The sequence below is a fragment of the Coenobita brevimanus genome, chromosome 1, assembly GCF_032717465.1.
Source record: "Coenobita brevimanus isolate Jiangsu-jjx chromosome 1, ASM3271746v2, whole genome shotgun sequence".
In the NCBI taxonomy this organism is placed as follows: domain Eukaryota; kingdom Metazoa; phylum Arthropoda; class Malacostraca; order Decapoda; family Coenobitidae; genus Coenobita; species Coenobita brevimanus.
The window spans coordinates 13,955,860-13,960,844 of NC_136954.1; positions in this window are offsets into that span (position 1 = coordinate 13,955,860).

Here is a 4,985-nt window from a genome sequence, read left to right on the forward strand (position 1 = left end):
TCTCTCTCTCTCTCTCTCTCTCTCTCTCTCTCTCTCTCCTCTCTCTATCTTTCCCCTCCTCCGTTGCTCGCTCTGTCCTCCCTCTCTCTCACTTTCACAGTTCTCAGTAATTCCCTTTGTCCATTATCCCTCGCATGTGCTGTTAAATAATTTTTCGTTCTCTCTCTCTCTCTCTCTCTCTCTCTCTCTCTCTCTCTCTCTCTCTCTCTCTCTCTCGTCATCATTTCCTTCACCTCACTAATGAACTTGGCATGTGTCTCTCTCACTTTAACTCATGTGCTTCACTTTTCCATCTGTCACTCACACGTATAACCATCCACTCAGGTGATGGACGAGAGGTGGGAGCGTGACGTGAAGGAATACGGTGCCGTCAACATCACCGGGTTCCGTATAGTGGACACGTCCAGCCCCTTCGTCAGGGACTTCCTCAGGACATGGTCTACACTGGATCCAAAGCTGTTCCCGGGCGCTGGCCACGGCTATATCTCGGTGAGTACCCGCTTATTATTATTATTATTATTATTATTATTATTCCCGGGCGCTGGCCACGGCTATATCTCGGTGAGTACCCGCTTATTATTATTATTATTATTATTATTATTATTATTATTCCCGGGCGCTGGCCACGGCTATATCTCGGTGAGTACCCGGTTGTTATTATTATTATTATTAGTATTATTATTACCGGTATTATTTTATTATAATACAATGTGTCGATAATTCCGTGTAGGGTGTGGGGATGGTTTTTTTTTTCTTCCTTATTTAGAATTGTATTTTTGCTGTGACAGTGTTGGGTATTACACGAAAATGTTGTGTCTCATCCCGGTATGGTAACGAAGGAAGGCTTCTGATATTCAGAGAGGAATGAGAAATGTGGAAGTCGAGAACAAATGCGTGGTGTCGAGTGTCGGTGAATTTTCTTCTCGTTACTCTATTATTATTATTATCATATTATTATTATCAATCATCATCATCATCATCATCAGCAGCAGCATCATCACCATTATTGAGAACCGTGGTAGGTTAACTTAATCGTTTTGCTTTTTTTCTGGGGGAGGGGGAGGTTTTAGAGGATTTCTGAAGGACTGTTTTGGGATTTTCAAATATTGGTTCGTAAAAGTAAGTTCTAATTTGAAATATATTATCGTTACTGAAGAGCCGGGTGGATTTTGGAATTTATTTTCTTTTCCGTTTATCGGATGAGACTGATGCATGTCCGTAAGCAGTGAATAAAAGTATTGTTTTTGTTGGCGAGTGAGGTGTTTTGGCATCAGTGTGTTATCTACCGGCAAAATTTCCCGGCTGTATATTACTTACTATGGTACTCTCTCATTAACTTGGTTCAGATTGTCGTCCTTTTGAGGTTTATTTCACGTAGCTCTACGTCATAAAAGACAGTGCTGCGGCTCAACATCCATTTTATAGCGTTTCTTCGTGACTTGCATCATATTCTAGTGTTAAAATGTCATTACAATTCAAGACGGAGAGACGTCAATTTTAGGCCAACTTAGAGTAAAAAGTGTATGGCAAAATTTCCCGGCTGTGCTCGGGTTATACCGTTTGTACTCTAACCTGGCCCATATTTTCGTCCTTTTGCAGCTTATTTCTCCTATCTTAGTGACAGAAGAAAAGGCTACGGCTATACATCCTTTTCATAGCACTTTTTCGTGACTAGCTTCGTATTCTAGTGTTAGTGCATTGTTACAGCTCATCATGCAAGATGTAGAGATGACAATTTTAGGACAGGTTAGAATAAAAAAGGTATATTCGTTTATTCCAGAGTCATAGTTTACGAATCACCCTTACCTCAGTCTTAAAGGTGGCTGTGACCTTACACACCTATGACATGTTGATGGTTCGAAGCAGTTCCAGACTGCACGAGTGTCATTGCAAACTGCTGCTCGTGTATTCAAACAGCCTTCGAATGACCACCTTAGCGCTGAACAGCGGACCATGGTTACGACGCACGATAGTGAAAATATGACTCTTGACTCTGCTGTATTACCTTTCAGTGTGTTGGATTAAAATAGATAATACAGTACACACAGGGATGTAGAGTCAGCATCGAAAGTCCTGTCGCTTTCTCTGTCTCTCTCTCTCCACAAGCTTAAAATCAATGTGGTGTGCAGCAAACGGCGCTTATGACGCTGATCTGAGGCCAGATTAGGTCATCAGTGTCGGTTGCTGCGGATTTTGATTATCAAAGTGCTTGGAGAGAAGAGCTGGATAGGCAACAGGATTTTCGATGCTTGCTATACAATACGAAGCCAATAGGAAGGAGTCTGTACATTCTAGCACTGTATATCAAATTCAGTCCTTGTGCCGGCGGTGAAGGAAAATCGTATTTTTTCTTTGTGAGATGGAAAGGTATATGCAGAGGACAAAATTGAAAGCCGCCAAATAAACTTGCTCATGGAAGAATTGTACCCATATTTAGAACGATACTTATTGGGAAGGTGAAACAGCTTTCGGCCAGACTTGAACCCTTGTCGGATAGCTTATGAAAAACGTCGAAACATGTGCATTTATACAAACCGAGTGAGTAAGAAAGAGATGGAAGGGGTGGCATGTTTGAAGGAGATAGACGTTAGGGAGAGTCTGTTTTATCTGCCCCAAAAATATTTTTCCAAAATTTGGATATAATTATTCCATCTGAACACTTCACAGCATAGTAATAAAAAGACAAAAGCTAATATGTATAGTAATAGGTTAGGTTATGGTTACGTGTCAGATCTATGTGGTAATTGGTCCATTCCTTTGGCAGATAGATCTACGGATTCTCTGGCTAGACTACAGTAGGTTACATTTTAGTGCAAAGATACACAACCTTATACCCCATGTAACAGTAAAGTTTTCTCCTTTTGGAACTGTGTGGACACACACACACACACACACACACACACACACACACACACACACACACACACACACACACATGCACGCACGCACCCTCTGTGTGTGTGTGTGTGTGTGTGTGTGTGTGTGTGTATGTGTGTGTTTCCGTCTGTCTGTCTGTCTGTCCGTCTGTGTCTGTCTGTCTGTCTGTCCGTCTGTGTCTGTCTGTCTGTCTGTCTGTCTGTCTGTCTGTCTGCCTGTCTGTTTGTCTGTCTGTCTGTCTCAACTTCAACCCTATCAGACCCCCAGATACAAACATGTCTTCTTTCCACCAACCGACCCTATCCAGCCTAAGAATGGCCTCTCACCGTCTCAGCATTAACCCTTTGAAGTTAATGGATTCCCTGTATGTATCAGTGTATACCTTGGCTCTCATGTGTTCTTTCCTGCTTGGCCTTCAGCAGTAACCTTCCCCCCAGAGTGTTGGCCTGTTACTGAATAAAAAAGTGTCTAAGGAAACGAATAAATAAAAATCATAGCCAATGTATACTTAGTCACAGCCAGAATAAAGATACAGGTAATCGTGCAGTAAAGGTTAATGTCACAGGTACTTCTGTACTGGAACATTATTTCCTCTGTACCCAGCACCTGTATTATGTGTCATCATTTCCTTTATACGAAGCACCTGTGTTCTGTATCATCATTTCCTTTGTATCAAGCACCTGTATTGTGTATCATTTCCTCAGTATCAAACACCTTTTATATTGTATCATTTTTGTATCAAACACCTGTATACTGCATCGTTTCCTCAATCAAACACCTTTATATTGTATCATCATTTCCTCTATCAAACACCTTAATAGTAACATAATATCCTGTGTATCAAGCACCATTTTACTGTATCATTTCCTGTGTATCAAGCACCTGTATACTGTATCATTTCCTCTGTATCAATCATCTCTACCATCATTTCTTCTTAGTCTCGGTCTCTACTTGGGTCCACAACTCCTCCTTAAGCCAAAAGTCAGAATTATTCCTATTTTCCCTTACATCTCACCTCCTCACACACAAATACTTAGCCTGATATATTTCTTGACTCAGCCTCCCTCCTTCCTTTTCCTCACGCCCTTCAAATAATTCTTCCCCAAACTACAGCCACGTCTCTCCACTTGTCCTTCTATTCTCCCGCTTTCCTTCCTTCCCTCCACCTTCCTTCTTCATCCTTTCCATCTGTCAAGTTTATTTTTCCTTTCCTTCCACTTCTGTCGCCTCTTCCTCGGTCTTCCCTCCTTCTCTTCCTTTTTCATTACATTATCCTCCTCCTCCTCCTCCTCCTCCTCAGTATCTCCCGTTTCTTTATTATGTTGTCTTTTAAAATTTCCCTCCTCGTTTTTCTCCCTTTTTCGTTCTCACCTTTGTATCTTTCCGTTATAACCTTTTCTTTTCATTCTTTCGTGTCTCCTCTTCTCACTCTTTCCTTGTCGTCTTGCTCTTCCTCTTTCCTCTGTCTTTTTCATTTATCCTTTTCATTCTTTCTTTCCTACGTGCTCGTTCTCGTTCGTCCACAGTTCTTCTCTTCTTTTATTTTGTTTTCATTTTTCACTTCTTCCATCATTCCCTTTCCTCCCCATCTCTACCTCCCCCTCCACTCTCTTCCTCGGTCTTTCTCCTCTTCTATCCCAAATTTCCCCAAGTCTGTTATTTCCCCACCTACTCTCCTCTCCCCCAGACTCCCGGATCTTCTTTCCTCCACTCTGTTCTACCTTCTTTTTCCCCTCTCTCCTTCACTGTCTGTCGTGTTTTCTTACTTTCTTCCTCTTTCCTACCTCCTCTTCCCCTCACTCCCTCGTTCGTTACAGGGTTTTCTCCCTTTCTTCCTCCTTTCTCCTCTGTTCCGTTCCTCATCCTACCCCCTTCTCCTCGTTCATTTTACCGCTTCCCTCCCGTCTCTCCTGGATCCTCTTCTCCTCTCTCCCTTTTTCTGTATAGTTTCTCCCACCCTTTCCTTCTCTTTCCTCCCTTCCCTCTTTTCTACCTCCCCTCTTTCCTAGCCCCTCCGTTCCCATCTTTCTCACTTTATATAGTCTCTCACTCCCCTTTCCCTCTTTCCTACCTGCTCCTCTCCTCCCTACCTCGTTTTTATTTGTTGT